Source organism: Meriones unguiculatus, chromosome 12 (genome assembly GCF_030254825.1).
Source record: "Meriones unguiculatus strain TT.TT164.6M chromosome 12, Bangor_MerUng_6.1, whole genome shotgun sequence".
In the NCBI taxonomy this organism is placed as follows: Eukaryota; Metazoa; Chordata; class Mammalia; order Rodentia; family Muridae; genus Meriones; species Meriones unguiculatus.
The window spans coordinates 94,589,224-94,605,732 of NC_083360.1; the positions used below are offsets into that span (position 1 = coordinate 94,589,224).

The 16,509-nt window shown below is 39.0% G+C and overlaps 1 long non-coding RNA gene across 1 annotated transcript in view; it reads left to right on the forward strand.

Annotated features, from left to right (window-relative positions):
- LOC132646765 (uncharacterized) overlaps positions 1 to 16,256 on the forward strand; it is a 30,938-nt gene extending 14,682 nt beyond the window's left edge. The window contains exon 4 of the long non-coding RNA XR_009585009.1: positions 15,927 to 16,256. This is a non-coding gene — a long non-coding RNA (uncharacterized LOC132646765). The remainder of the gene's footprint in view (positions 1 to 15,926) is intronic.
- Positions 16,257 to 16,509: the final 253 nt, after the last annotated feature.

The following is a 16,509-nucleotide window of genomic DNA, read 5'->3' on the forward strand; positions in this document are numbered from 1 at the left end:
AATTTTTGCTTATATATTTGCCTCTCTATGACAAAGCCAGGTCACTAAGATCCTTTTAAAATGAAAATAGTATCATGTCACTATCCTGATCATTTCTCTCTTGTAGTTACACATTCCAACCATGTAAAAACTCAGTTCTCCAAATGCAGTTTCTACAGACCTAGAGAGTTTCTGTAGTCCTTCCTTTCCATCTCTGATTCCATCTCTACTGTGGCTTCCTCACGTTTCTGGCCAGGAACTTCCCTGCTGTCCCTGAGCAAGCTGGTCTTGCTCCAGTCTCAGCACAGTGCTGGCAATTGTGCCTGAAATGACTCCCTCTAGATGCTGTTCCCCTCTGTCCTTCAAGTCACTGCTCAAAGAAATCTTCTCAAAGGGTCTCTCAATCGACTGTTTAAGGTTACAGCATATCACTACATCCTATGCATTTGCCTTCTTTTTCTGTAGACTTACGCTCTTTTAGCAAATACATATTTAACTTATTGAGTTGTTACAAGGTAATTTCAATTTTAGCTTTGTTCAAATTTCCTGTTTGATATTGGAATACATTCTTAAAAATGTAGTTATGTTATATATCATTTTAATGAAATTTCACACTTCATTCTGTTTTACTAATGACTTTCTGTTTATTTTATAACTGTTTTATAATATGGAAATGATATTTAGACAAAAAAATATGTTTGAGCAGTTTTCTTATTCAAGTTCAAAATGGTTCATAAAGCAGCTGAGGCAACTTAAACCACAAAAAATAAATTTTGACCCAGGAACTGCTAACAAGTTAGAGTGCAATGGTGGTTCAAGAGGTTTTGTAACAATGGCAAGGAGGCATATAGAAGCAGGCCACTGGAAGTTGAAAATGTTCATTTGAGCAAAACCATTCAACCAGAGAACTCACCAAAGAACTTAGCATGCAATATTCCATTATAGTTATCATTTAAAGCAAAGTTGAAATAGTAAAACTGCTCAATAAATGGGTGCCTCACAAGATGACCAGAAGTAAAGTGGTATTCATTGTTTTGAATTGTCCTTGCCTCTTGCTCCAAGCCATAATGATTCACTTTTCTGTTGGATTATTACATGTGATGACCACTGGGTTATATATGGAATCTGATGGCAACCAGCTCAGGGGCTGGGCCCAGAAGAACCTTCGAAGCACTTCCCAAAACAAAAGTGACACCTAAAGGTCACTGTGGTCTGCTCCATTACAACTTTCTGAGCCCTGTGAAACTACAATCTCTGGGAAGCTTGATTAGTACAATTGATAACATGCACTGGAAATTGCAAAGCCTGCAGTTGACACTGGTAAACAAAAAAGACTCCAAGACAAAAAAAAAAAAAAAAAAAAATTCTCCATGTCAATGTTCAACCATGTGCCACACAAGCAATGTTTCAAAAGTCAAACATATTAGGTGTTGTAGGCGGTCTTTGCTCCCGACCCCAAGATCTTGAAATAATGACTCATGAGACTCAATTATTATTTTACAGATACCCTGGCCATATAGCTAGGCTCTTCTCTGACTAGGTCATAACTTAAAATTACCCATTACATCAATTTACATTCTGCCACGTGGCCGGTTCCCTGAGCTCCGGTGCTGTGCATTCATATTCTTTACATCCTGGCAGCTGAATTTCATGTGCCATTCATGTCCATTCATGCCATTCATGCCATTCCGAATTACTTCTGCCTGCCAGATGCTCCACCTATTTCCTGCCTCAGCCACAGGTTGGTTGGTTGGTTTGTTTGTTTGTTAACTGACAGGTATTGCGTCCATACAATATACAAGAGATGCCTTCTACAATTAAGCTATCCAGTTTTATGTTACCCATCACGTTCATCTGACCTATTACCACCCAACTTCTACTTCTTCAAGTATTCAAGTATTTCTGACTTTTTTCAGGCAGAATACTTCCCCAATCAGCAAGATGAATGAAATGCTTTCCAAGAGTTCACTGACTCCTGAAGTGGAGATTTTTATGCTACTAAAATAAACAAACATCTTCTGGATAAAAAAAAAAATGTTAATTGTAATGATTTTTATTTTTATTAAAAAAGATGTGTCTGAGTTTAGTTATAATGACTAAGATACATAGCCCCAAACCGTGTTTCCTTCTCTACCGACATATTTATCTTATTGTCTGTATCTCTCCAATAGTGTATGCAGACTCTATGGGAGAGTCAGTCTTTTCTGCCATAACTACAATGCTTTGCTACTCCCTTGAAAATAATAGAAACTCAAGTATTTACTGAATAAATTACCACAAATACAAATTCTTACTTCATTTTTACTTCAATTCTCACCAAACTTATAGTCATAGGCATAGAATTATTAATAAAAAAAAGTGAGCTCCATGATTTCGAGCACTTTATTTTCCCATGAATTGTCATATTTTGAGATAGCATATCCGAGGCACACACTCAAAAGAATGGATCACCAGAATACCACCATGAGTGGGGGCTGCAGTCTATGGTGACAGGAGGAAGTCAAAGCCATCTTCATGCTACTCCAAACTGCAGTTGAACTGAAAGCTGCTGTGCTATAAAATGAAATTCCTCTAGAGTCCAACAAGTATGAATTTCAAAAATTTAGATTATTTGTATAAGCCAAGTGGTTGTAATGATTACTAGCTTAATTGGGGCCTTCACTCAGGGGAAGCATGTACTCTGAAGTTAACCATGGCCGAGTGCATTATCTCTTATGGGCTTTAGACATTTTCTTTTTTGTCTTTTCTTGAATTATACATGTTGAAATGATATGTATTTATCATGTATTTATCTGTCAGATATAGTAATTAGTCATAAGTATTTCTAATGGTTATTGTCTTTCTCTTTGATGTTGGATACTGGATACTAATGGAATATTATCCAATATCCCAGCACCCACCATTACAGAATGGACCTATGAATAGGTCCTGCCCACTTGTACTTCTATTTACAGCAGAATCCAGTGATGCCCATTCTTTAATTGATGCTCACATGGAGCCAAGATGGATGTTTGGTCAAGTTCTAGTTAGTGATGAGTGTGATGCTGAATGTCAAAACATCTCACTCTAGCTCAGACTAATGTTTAATTCTTCCACAAAGCTAGTATCTAGTGTGATACACTTATTCCTTCAATATTTGATTCCTTCCTATGAAAATATTCAGTGATAACATGCTATATGAGGGGTGTCTAGAGCAAAAGTAGTGAGCAGGAACCATCAGAGCTCTTGCCAGGAGGGAGCTTACATCTAAATAAAGAGGCAGATATAATTGTGGTGCAATTATAGTAACTATCATAAAGGACAAGCATAAGTCAATGCAAAAGTGCCTATCTCAGCCCTGTCCTAGTGTGGAGTATGGAATATTTTAGCAAGAATTAACAGGACTTTGCTGGGCAAAAAGAAGAATAATGTGTGTAACGGTGTCCATCTGAGTTTAACGGTGAATGCAGTTTTAAAGAAACTTTCGTATTGTTGTGTAAAGAATAGCTTGAGGAGGAATACAATGATTCAATTAGTCTTAGAAGGTCTTGAAAGTATTGCCTTTAAGGTAATAAGTTTTGAGTAAGAGTCAGGAAAATAATTTGTGAAACTTTAAAGAAATGATAGGATTACAACTTGGTTTTTAAGATAAAAATCACTCCCTACACTATACAAAGACACTTAGTATACACTACAGAAGTATAGGAAGGCCAGGCTGAGGGCAGGGATCATCTAAGAGGCTACAACTGCAGTTATTTTGCTTACTTCTAACTGGGAACTAGATACCTCACAACAGTTTGAAATGTGCTTTCCTAAGGCTTTCTTCCAAGTTTTGCTTTTCATTCATTAAAGCAGATGGAGAAAGATTGAGATACTCTGAAATAAGCCCACTGTGTTGCAATGGTGCTTGGAATGGATTGATGCTGATGCAGATGGGTAGAATGGAAATACTAAAACAACAACAAAAATCAGTAAATCTTGCTAATTTTTATTAGCTATGGGATAATATGGAAATATTGGATGTAAAGAATATTTCTGGCAGAAATGGCAATAACAAAACATCTATAGTATAAAATATTAATTAAATTAAAATTCTAAGCTTAATTGATTTATCATAATTATATTATAAAAGATAAGTAATTTGATAATATAAACATTTATTCAGGAGGTATATCTATTATAACACACAATTATTCTTTTTATGTGTGAGGGAGTCTTGAAGTCTTATGTTACTATCAGAATTTGATATTTTGGTTTGTTTTGTAATTGCTTGCTGCCAGAGACTGAACCCCAGATCTTTTGTACGTGGAGCATTGGCTTCAACACAAAACAACTTGTCCAGCCCCCAACATTCAATGTTTAAACAAAATAAACATCCAACACACAACTTTTGTCTTTTGTAAAGTATGTTCAAAGAAAAGTTGAAAAGCTCTAAAGAGAAGAGGAAGAATAAAAGAGCTAGGGGACACAGAAGCCGATAAGGAAAATTAAAAGAAGGATTTTTACAGGGGAAAAACAATTTCATTTTATTGTAAAGACCTAAATGAATAAAAGAAGACTTTGAATGTGAGGATGATTAAAAAGACAGAATCATTAGCTAAAGATATTTACAAGTTTAGACTCTTTCATTTTGATTGTAATTTTAATTAGCTGGACACAGGGGGGGAAGAAAATGAAAGCCTACATCATCTACTTACTCTTTAAATTGCCTTCCACCTTAATTTTCTGCTCTTCAGTTCTTAATTTTCTCTATTTTTGTTCTAAGTAATCTGGTTATCAGGCGAAAGTGATTTCCTCTCAGCCAGGTTTAGCATTCAGTATTTGCGTCTGTGAACCGAAAGTTCATTCTATTGCTTTAGTTTTTATTCTTTCAGTAGCAAAAACTCTCTCCAGGTAACTTTTTTTTCAGTCCTTTGTCTATGCAGCGGGGTGCTCTGTATACCCCTGACAGTTAGACGGTTAATAACAAAGGCTTCCATTTTTAAAACAATTATGCTCTATTTACACAGTTTCCACAAAATTTACTCATAAAATTTAGAAAGCAAAGCTCTAAAAGCTGTAGAGTTTCTGTTCATTAAAACACTTTTTTCTATGTGCAAGTAAGTTCTTTGCTTGTGTTTGATAAAATAGGCCAAAAAATTCAGTATTAATCAAGTCTGGGGTTTGCATGTAGATGAATAAAATTTTTAAAAATTACACTGACATAAAACAAGGCACATCTGTTTAGAATAACCTACTTTAGAATGGGTTTATCTTCAAGATATTATCTGGCTTTTTAGTAGGCTATTTATTTTTCATTTGTTAAAGAAAACAAAATTAGCATAGCTAACCATGTATTATGTGTCTCTCAGTTTGCCCTGTCTTCCAAAAGAAATTCACTTAAATAATGTGTAGCCGCCCTGTTGAAGTGTCTTGGGGTCGAAGATGAAAGGCACTATTTAAGTGGTGACAATTATTGTTATTATTCTGCCATGGATAAAGAGTAACAATTGCCTTTTAAAACTCTTGTGGACAATTGCATTTTGCTCCCCCATACCTCAGAAGCAGAGTGTTTAAGCACTTCACAGGAACCATGCTCTTAAAGTAAAACAACATATAGGGTGATGGCAGATGGGAATAGAATGCCCTGAAGATCACAGTGGCTGTCAATCAAAGCCACCCAGGATGGTGTGATTGAAAGGACATCGAGAAAACCTGGCTGTGTACCATCAGTGTGTAGAATTCCAAACTTTGCATTCCCTCAAAGCTTTCCTCACTGTAAAATACAAGCCTTTGTTCAGTGGACAAGCCTTTGAACCTTACCCTTTTTTCATTATTTTCATAAGAATGAGCTTCAGGTATTTCCAGAGAGACTGGCAAAGTGTGCAGAGGAGGATAAGGCATCAAAAAAAGAATTAGAGGGAGCTTTGAGGTTTAAAAAAATGCAGAAAATTAAATACAGAAAAGATCAGTTCCTGACTGACCCTAAGAAGGTGAGTACTGACATTGGAATCCTTGGACAATGTAAACAGGGAATACTGCAAAAATTCCTTCACTAGCAAGGCTTCAAATACGGGGTTCTTGGTCCTTTCCAGCAGGATTTACGCTGCATCTGAGGCGACAGACTTCTTCTCTGGGATGAAACTCTCCTTGAAACTCTTCACACACAACTCTTCTTTTATGATGCTCTATCAGAATGAGGTGCCAATTCCCTTACAATTTAGATGTACTGAGGCCGCACTGAGACTTCATGCCAGTGTTTTCTTTCATTCTTGTCCATTTTGTCTAAGAAATGTACTACTATCCGACTTTTTCATCAAAACAAGCGGAAGCGTTTTATGTACACAGAGTCTTGACCCTCCACCTTTCTTTTGGGACCAAATAAACCCAATTAGCGAATCTATAGAGGCCTAATAAGATAGTGGAGGAGACAGGGTATTCTTCAACCCCGTGATATTAGTGCCACTTGGGCTCCTTATTAGGCGCCTTTCCCAAGCTTCTGTCTCTGTTTCATAACTGTTGGTGTATATTTGTGTATACATTCATACATCTTTACACAGTTGCACTTTGTGAATTAACATTTCAGAGGAGAATTACAGATTTTTCACAACTACTAGAAAATTCTGAAGATGATGATGGCTAAGCAAGAACAAACTAAAGCAGTCAGAAACTTTATGCCAAGTAAATAAGTCATATTTTTTCTTTTCTTTTCTTTTTTTAATATAATTTTTATTTATTACAATTTATTCACTTTGTAGCCCAGCTGTAGCCACACCCTCATTCCCTCCCAATGCAGCCCTCCCTCCCTCCTTTATCTCCTCCCATGCCCCTCCCCCCGTCTCTGATAGGGGAGGTCCTCCTCCCCTTCCATTTGACCCTAGCTCTCATCAGAACTGTCTTTCATAGTCTTCCTCTGTGGCCTGGTCAGGTTGCTCCCCACTCAGGGTGAGGTGATCAAAGAGCCAGCCACTGAGTTCTTGTCAGAGACAGTCCCTGTTCCCATTACTAGGGAACCGGTTGGACACTGAACTACCATGAGCTACATCTGAGCAGGGGTTCTAGGTTATCTCGATGAATGATGAATGGTCCCTGGTTGGAGTATCAGTCTCAGAAAACACACCTGTGTCCAGATCTTTTGGTTCTGTTGCTCTCTTTGTGGAGTTCTTGTCCTCTCCAGATCTTTCTATCTCTCCCTTCTTTCTAAGATTCCCTGCTCTCTGCCCAAAGTTTGCCTATGAGTCTCAGCATCTGCTTTGACACTCTGCAGGGTAGAGTCTTTCAGGGGCTCTCTGTAGTAGGCTCCTGTCCTGTTCCCTGTTTTCTCCCTCTTCTGATGTCCATCCCCTTTGCCTTTCTAAATGAGGATTGAACATCTTACCCAGGGTCCTCCTTCTTGATTAGCTTCTTTAGCTATACAGATTTTAGTATGTTTACCCTATATTGTATGTCTAATATCCACTTATAATTGAGTATATACCATGTGTGTCTTTCTGCTTCTGGGATACCTCAGTCAGGATAATCTTTTCTATTTCCCACCATTTGCCTACAAATTTCATGATTTCCTTGTTTTAAATTGCTGAGTAGTATTCCAATGTGTAAATGTAACACAATTCTGTATCCATTCCTGAACTGAGGGGCATCTGGGTTGTTTCCAGGTTCTGGCTATTACGAATAAAGCTGCTAAGAACATGGATGAGCAAATGTTCTTGTTGTACACTTGACCATCTTTTGGATATATCCCCAGGAATTGTATATCTGGATCTTGAGGTAGCACTATTCTTGTTTGAGAAAGCACCAGATTGATTTCCAAAGTGGTTGTACAAGTTTACATTCCCACCAGCAATGGAGGAGGGTTCCCCTTTCTCCACACCCACTCCAGCATGTGTTGTCACTTGAGTGTTTGATCTTAGCCATTCTGATGGGTGTAATGTGAAATCTCAAGGTTGTTTTGATTTGTATTTTCTGGATGACTAAGGATGTTGAACATTTATCTCAGCGTTTCTCTGTCATTCGATATTCTACTGTTGAGAATTCACTGTTTAGCTCTGTACCCCATTTTTAAATTGGATTACTTGATTTGTTGCTGTTTAACTTCTTGAGTTCTTTATGTATTCTGGATATTAGCCCTCTATCAGATGTAGGGTTGGTGAAGATCCTTTCCCAATCTATAGGCTGTTGTTTTGTTCTGACAACAGTGTCCTTGGCTTTACAGAAGTTTTATGAGGTCCTATTTATTGATTGTTGAGCTTAGACCCTGTGCTGTTGGTGTTCTGTTCAGGAAGTTGTCTCCTGTGCCAATGAGTTTAAGGCTCATCTCTGCTTTTTCTTCTAACAGGTTTAGTGGAGGCTTGTCTTTAACAGCGTGGTGTCCCCTGGTGGTGCCATTGAAAGGCGATGGAAACATATGGAGGATGGGGGTGCTAGTCGCCGAGGTGTGTTCTCAGGGAAGGTAGCCATTCGCCAACTGCCAACTTCTTCCCAGGTCTCTGCTGTCCATCCACAGTGACATGAGCAGGTTTGCTTTCCTCCACAAAGCTTCACCTGGGCTCAGAAATGGTGGGACCAAGTGACCATGGACTGAATCGTCTTTAACTATGAGATGGCCTGTCCCACCTCTTTTTCTGTTATATTTACCAGGTATTTTGTCATAGAGATGGGAAGGTGACTTGCACAAAAAGTAAAGGAATTTTCTTGCCAGCAAGACCCAACAGTGAATCAATAATATCTGCCAGTAATGATCAAACTCCTACTATATGTCAGTTCTTGTCCTAAATACTTTCAATGTGCTATTTACCCGAAAAGCTGCATAAGTTCAAAGCAACTACTATATTTTATGAAGACTAGTGAGAGGTCCAATAATTTGCCCCAAATTATGTATCCGGCAAGGCAGGACAAATGAGGACTGGAGCCAGCTGGGCTCCTGAGCTGGTGCTCTGAGCTATAGCATCATGAATTACACATGGAGATGAAGGTTGGAGTGGCTGATGCTGCTAGGCGAGGCAAGACTCCTGCTTCTGGGGGTGTTTACATAATAAACAAAGAATGTTGTCTTGAGCAGTTGTTTCTCTTTGAAAGGAGAAAGCAAGAGAACAGCTCTTGTTCTTCATCAGCCATTGGTACCCATGTGATTCTGATCAAGTGAATGAGGATTTAGAAAATCTCAATCAGCATTTTACCAGAAACTTCTTTGAATGATAACAGAAACAAATAATCAAACAAATAAATGGAAAATTATTTTTCATTAGAAAAACTAAATTTATAGGAAACAAGTGTTCTTCTATGTGTTTTATTTTCCAGCTATATATTTAAATTTTCTTTCAGACCTTTAATTTCATGCTATCAATTTCAATATAATGTCCATGGTGTTTATGTATGTTTGAAAACTAAAGAAGGATGTGGCCCAAAGGAACTAATTCATCTTTACTGGTGCTCATAAATCCTCAGAAGAATTTAGTTTAACCAAATATCTACGAAAAATAGCAAGAATAATATTGTTAGGTAAAAGTAGAGAACACAAACTTTTCTCGGTCAGACAGAGTCAGCTGCAGGATGATGCCCATCCAATGGATATGAAATGTTATTACTTTGTAAAGAAATAAAAGAATAACAAGTTTAGAAAATTAACTATCAAATTACATTTTTTAAGAGGGGCACTTAAAATGTTGATGAACAAGTATAAGATGATGACTCAGGGGCACTAAAAGTAGGAAATGTGTGGGTTCTACTAGATAATACAATAACTACCAGGAATTCCACTTTATCGCTCATTGTGATTAAACAGCATACTGCTGAAAAGGCAGATGTGATACTACCACACTAAAACCAGCCTTTTAAAAAGACGTTTCTAATTAAATCATGAAAAATCAAAACAGGAAAATGTTGAGGGAAACCATTTGAAGACCTTATTAATGGTGCAGTCATAGGGAGGACTTCATCAGTTTTGAACTAGTCAATGCCAAAGCTCCTGTGCAAAGCAATAAGCAGTCATGTCTCCCTCCCAGCTACCCTTGCTTTGGGCTGAATATTTCCGGTTTTGCTCTTGTTTTTCTCAATATCAAGTTCTTTTGGTTCAGTTAAATTCTAGTTATGGTACTTTGACACTTGATTTCATGCTTTAATGAATCTCTTTTTGTGTACATGCATGCACGCACTATTTGTTTCCTGCCTGGCTATTTTCTCTCTTCCTGTGGGAAGAATCCATCCAATTGGTTCAGACTCTCCTTTCCAGAATAATGCCACTTAAGTGTTCACTGCTTAATGTCTGAATATGCTTTTTAATTAATTCTGGTATTTTTCTCATATATACTTTTAGTTTTAAGGCCAACCAAATCCCTTGTGATAGCAGCCACATTTCACTTTTTGTAGTTTCAACCTCTAAGGTCCTTCTAATTCCTTTTTTCAATGTCTTAGTCCCCTTCTGCTTTTCTACACTTTCCCTGAATTTTTTTATCTGGAAGTTCTGACATGCATGAATTTAAAACAGATTTTTCTTTGTTGTTGGGTTCAGGTAGGTAGTAAGGCAGAACATATTTCAGACTTATCAAAAGATTTTTCTAGATCAAAATTGAAGTTTTCACTTTCTAAAAATGGTCTTTTAATCTTTTGATAGTTATTAAACTAAAATTTTCCACACTTACAATTAACAGTAACTGTCTTGGGTATTTTTTTATGTTGCTGTGATGTAAAATACCCTGACAAAGGCAACTTAAATGAGAAAGGTTTATTTCCTCTTACAGTCCAAGGTTACAGTCCATCAGGTGGGGATTCACAGCAGCAGGAGGCAGCTGGCCACAGTGCATCCACAGCCAAGCAGTGAAGAGTAATAATGCATGTGCTTGTTAAAGTCCCTACCTGCTGCAGAGCGTGGCTGCCACACCCTGCCCTCTACCTTGGGGCTGAGCTTCTCCTCTCCCAGAAGCGCCCTTTCCTCTTTTACCCCCTTTCCCCGTTTCCTTCTCTCTCTGCCCTTCTCCCCCCTGCCCCCACCCGCAGCATGCTCCCTCTCCCTCAATGCTAGCTTCATCTCACCATTTGCTCATTCTCTTTTATTTAATCAATAAGTGCTCAGCTCAGCTCAATTTCTTCTTTTATAAGATCTGGACCAGAGAATGGTATCACCTGTATTGGGTGTGTCTTCCCACCAACCTTGGACTAATCAAGACAATCTCTCACTGACAAGCCCAGAAGCCTACCTTCCTGGTGATCCTAGATTTTATTGTAATTAATTACCTAGTTAAAACAAACAACAACAAGGCCCTAGGGATTGCCTTTTTATAGTAGTACTAACATATATTCTTTTAGGAAAAACAACAACAACCATTTAGCCACATCTCTTCTATGGTGGATTGAATGAAAATGTTCTCCACATACTTTGTCCCTGTTTGGTGTTATTCTTGAGGAGCTAGTACATTTTTGGAAGGAAGTATGCCCCTGATGCAGACTTCACGAGTTCACAGTCACCAGTCACCCCTATTTTCAGTTTACTGTCTTTGCTCTATGTTTGCAACATCTTCAGCTCCTCTGGAATGTCTGCCTCTCACTGGGGGGCGGGGGGGATTCTCATTCCTCGGGAACCATAAGCTAAAATAAACTCTTTCTTTCATATTACTTTGGATCATGGTGTTTTATCACAGCAACAGAAAAGTAACTAATAGAGTGTCTTTGACTGGACAAAAGCAAAGGACAACAATCCTTTGTCCCATTTATATTTTTCTTATCTAATCACTCACCTCATCAGCCAAACTACTTACCTAACCTAAACTGCACGGTTTAGAGCTTGAGCTATTTCCTCCCAAAGATCTCCAGCCCCTACACTTCCACTCAGCAATAGCTCACCTGCACGGCCAACATGATGAACATTTTTTTTTTTCTGCTGTACTTCAGATATGGAGAATAGCTAGAAAAAAAAAAAATCTCTAGACCATCCAATCAGTTGGTACCCTCACACATTTACAGCTCGCAATGTTGGGGCCTCAGGGCCATACCTTCATCTTAATTGCACCCTAGTGTCTACCATTCCCATCTGGCTTCTGTAACTTTTCAACATCCTGCATCTTCTTTAACTTTATTACCAGATAAGCTTGCCTCCTACTTCAGACACTTTAGCTCTGTTTGCCATCTATCTCACTGCTATCACTTCACAGACACTTGCCACTCCTGCTTGCATTTCCTCTTTCTTTCTTTTTCTTTTTAAATGAACATTTACATTTATTTATAGAGCACATTCATTAATTCTTGATGAGCTGGTAATCGAAATGTTGTACTCATAAGTAAACTTAGTAATTTGTACCATAGTAGCAAATTTGGTTTCACTACTTTCTTCTGTTTTTTAAAATTTTATTTATTTTTTTATTAATTACGGTTTATTCACCTTGTATCCCAGCTGTAGCCCCCTCCTTCATTCCCTCCCAATCTCACCCTCCCTCCTTCATCTCCTCTTATGTCCCTCCCCCATTCCACTGATAGGGAAGGTTTTCCTCCCCTTCCATCTGACCCTAGCCTATCAGGTCTCATCAGGACTGGCTGCATTGTCTTCCTCTGTGGCCTGGTAATGCTGTTTCCTCCTCAGAGGGAGGTGATCAAAGAGCCAGCCACTGAGTTCTTGTCAGAGACAGTCCCTGCTCCCCTTACTAGGAAACCCAGTTGGACACTGCCCAAAGTTTGGCTATGAGTCTCAGCATTTGCTCTGATACCCTGCAGGGCTCTGATTTCCTCTTTTGGTTTCTCCTGGCACCTTTATACACATAGCACACATTCCTACCTCCCCGAATACATGAAACTAAACATAAACTCTCTTAAAAAGCAAGGCCAAAGGAACAAACTGTATTCTTCTGCTTAGATTTGGTGGAAAGTGGACAGTGATTTAGAAATGTGGCTGCACAGAAAGGGGTGTGGTTTAATATGACAATAAATGGAGGGAACTTAGCAGGACCTCTTTGTTCAGATTCTTCATGGGGTTTCTGTCTTCACTGTTTCCTCCAGGTATTAAAGGCCTTGCTAGAACAAGAGTCTTATGATCTTCTCTAACAGAAAATCAAAGGATGGATGCCTGCTGCAGGGAAGGAGGGAGGGGGAAAAGCCAAAAGTACTTCTGTTGTTTTCTCAAATGTCAAGACGCCATGTTTAGGGTAGTCTTTTCAGATTTCAGCACTTGCTGTTTGTTCTATGATTGCATTTCTTATTGTTATCCATGTTTTATTTTTCTCTTCACTTTCCTACTATCTTAGCCTCTGTTCTATTGCTATGAAGAGACACCATGGCCAAGACAACGATTATAAGACATAGCACTTAACTGGGGGCTGGCGTACAGTTTCATAGGCTCAGTCCACCATCAGCATGGTAGGGAGCACGGCAGGTGTGCAGGCAGACTTGGTGCTAGAGAAGTAACTGAGAGCATCCTGATGTGCCTTGGTGGTGGGGGGCAGGGTGCAGTGGTGTGTCGGGGGACACAGATAGAATGTGCCTGGCACGGCTTTTGGAACCTCAAGCTCATCCCCAGTGACACACTTCCTCCAACAAGGCCACACCTCCTAATCCTTTCAAATAGTACCATTCTCTGTTGATTAGCCACTAAATAAACAACACTTGTGCCACACCCATGCTTTTCCTTTTCCGCTTCCGATACTCTCCTTCACGCTACTTCATCAGGAGGGGCAACTCTTGTTGCCTACGCTCTCCAGTACTCAAACTTCTGGTAGCACATCTGAAGGGCTCATTTGCCTCCAGATAACCAAGCCCAGTGGCCACGCTCTGTTTCTTGTCTTTTTGGGTCATTTGACACTTGACATTTTCTTGAGTCCCTCTACTTTGTGGTTGGCTTTGCACTGATTTTGTGTTTATGATTCTTTCTCTTTGCCTTTTCCACAGTGAAGCCCCAAAAAGTTTGTTTCCACTCACTAATCTCTTTTCAGTTTGTATACTCTGTTATATTTAGCAATTTCATCATTTTTCGTGATTTTGATTATTATTTAAACTAATAAAGTCAGTGCCTGTTCCTCCCCTTTTTTATGTATTGCTACCTGAAATATCCCTTTGTGTGACCTGTAGCATCCATATTTGTATCACACCCCAGGCAAACCACATCTCCACCCACACCTCCATGTATTCTCATCCTCCTCTCCTGTGAAGTCAGTGCTGGTGTGACACCTGAGCACAGTATGTCACTCCCCGGCTTAACAGGTTCTGGCGCAGTATCACCTGAAGGCAGAACGTTCTCCCGGTGTAATGAAAGGCCTGGCTCTTCCTTACCTACTTCCCAGCCTCGCCTTCCAGCCCATCCAGCTTCGTGGGCTAAGCGTTAGAAACCTCAAACTATTTACTCTCTTCCAGAATCTCCGTACGATTTTATCGTAGGCGTGGTTGTCTACGCTACCTCTGTGTCTGAAATACCAGTAAAAATTCTTGGGAATATATTTGGCTCTTATTCATTCTTTTAAAACTCATTCCACACAATATTCTTTTCTAAATTTTATCGACCGATAACTGAGGAAAAAGCGGAAGTCAAAGCGAGTCCCCTCTAAACGTGAATTGCCAGGGCAGTGGGCGACTGTTGCTGCTTATTTATAGTGCCCCTTGGTGGACCGTTTAGAAGTGTACTCGGAAGACTCGGTGAGTGTGCACAACGGATGTTCACACAATATTTTGCCCTTCGACACACTATTGCAATAACACACTTGGGCACCTCCCTCTTTCTGCACTGTTTTAATGTCACTGCACTTTCCACATTGATGGTAAGAAAATAGATGTGAGGCAGTGTCTGTTTGTTGGTGACTGTACTGAATGAGTCGAGCAGGAAAACATCGGTGCCTCCGCTGAGCGGCCCTGGAAAGCTGTGTCCCACTTTGGGGACATGTGACACACTGGGCCAAAGCATCCAGTTTCTGTTAGGCACTGAAACCTCAAAATATTACATTTCTAGCACATTCTCCAACTATCTTTGAGAATAACAAGCAAGAAAAGGAGGGAGACTGTAGTGGTCTAAGGTCACCAGAGAACTGTTCTGTACTAGGCTACGCGTGGGCGCTCTTACAGCTGAACCATTCCCAAAGATTCATGCACTATGTAGTAGCACAGGCCACATTATAGTGAGTTCTCCCCGGGGTGAATGGATTTTATTAACCTCTGCTTTTGATTTTGTTAACAATGGAACAAAGATAAGCATTATATTGATTTGCCTAGTTGTATACTGTCATATACATATTCTATATGTATATGTTATATCATGTTGTATACTGTGAGGATATCCTTTTCCTTAAACATTTTTACCATAAGTAGTACACTCATTGTAATATTTATTAATTATTATATATGTATGTATGCACATGTACATGTGATATGTGCGTGTAAGGCATCTGTGTGCCATAGTACATATGTAGATGTCAGAGGTCAATTTTGTGGAGTTAGTTTTCTCCTTGTGCGTTTACACATCAAACTTATTATTATCAGGTTTGTGCAGCAAGCATCTCTACCCACTGAGCCATCTTGCCTGCCCCACTAGCTATTTTGCAATCATACTTAAGTTACAAGTTACTTTCATTCTCCAGCTGTCATTCCACTCCTTAGCAACATCTTATTTATGTTTTATGGCTACAGTATTTTCTGGATATTCTTGAAGGATTATTAGAAATAATTTCTTTCATTTATATTTATTTTCTCCAGCAAAAGTTCAGCCCTCTTTGGAAGGTCATTTATTGCTTATACTCCTGGATCATTCTTTTCATATTACATGGTTCATTCAATGTCAAGTGATAGTTTGACATAAAAGAAGGACATGCGTTCAGAATCAGAGTTTATTCCTGTTAGGGTAATCTAGCTGGAGCTCACCATCTCAAAAGGGTCAGCAAAGGCACAAACTTTTCCCCACTTGAGAATTCTCCCCAAACAAGTGGCTCGCTTTTTGTTTTGTTTGTTTGTATGGTTGTTTGTTTTGAAACAAAACAGAGGGGAATTGAATTTGAACTCTGATTTTGTTTTTAACTTGGAAAACAAAGGCATGGCTTCTGAGGATTCTTCCCTACGAGGATGAGCGTGTGAATGAAGGAGGCCCTGAGCCAGGCTGCCGTTTGTTCCAGGCCCTCCTCTCCATCTCTGGAAATTCAGAGTCCGGCTTGTGTTGGGGCCCACCGAGGGAACCAGACAGACCACACTGTGTGGGAGGCCCTAACCACCTCTTTGCTTTGATCACCTGCGGCCATCTTCCGTCTACCTTTCCTTTTGCAAAAATTGGTTGAAAATTTTAAGTCTTATTATTCTTTTGATACTGTCCTGGATTTTTCCCTTTAAATCTTACTGTCCAAATAATTTGCTTCCCCCAACACAAAGCAAGGACTTGGTATTTTTAATTCATTTATATAAAGTTTTATGAGATAAGAAATTAATACATTAAAATTCATGTGTGATATTGCCTTTTGCTTTGATTTATTTTGATAAAAAGATTGTTCTAAATTTTGTGTACTCATCTCTTGGTCTTTTCTATATTTATGAAAAGAAAATTCTGTTTGGTAAATTTTTTTCCTAAATAAGAACATATGCAAAATTATAACATAAAAATGAGAAAACAGACTGACTTGGTTT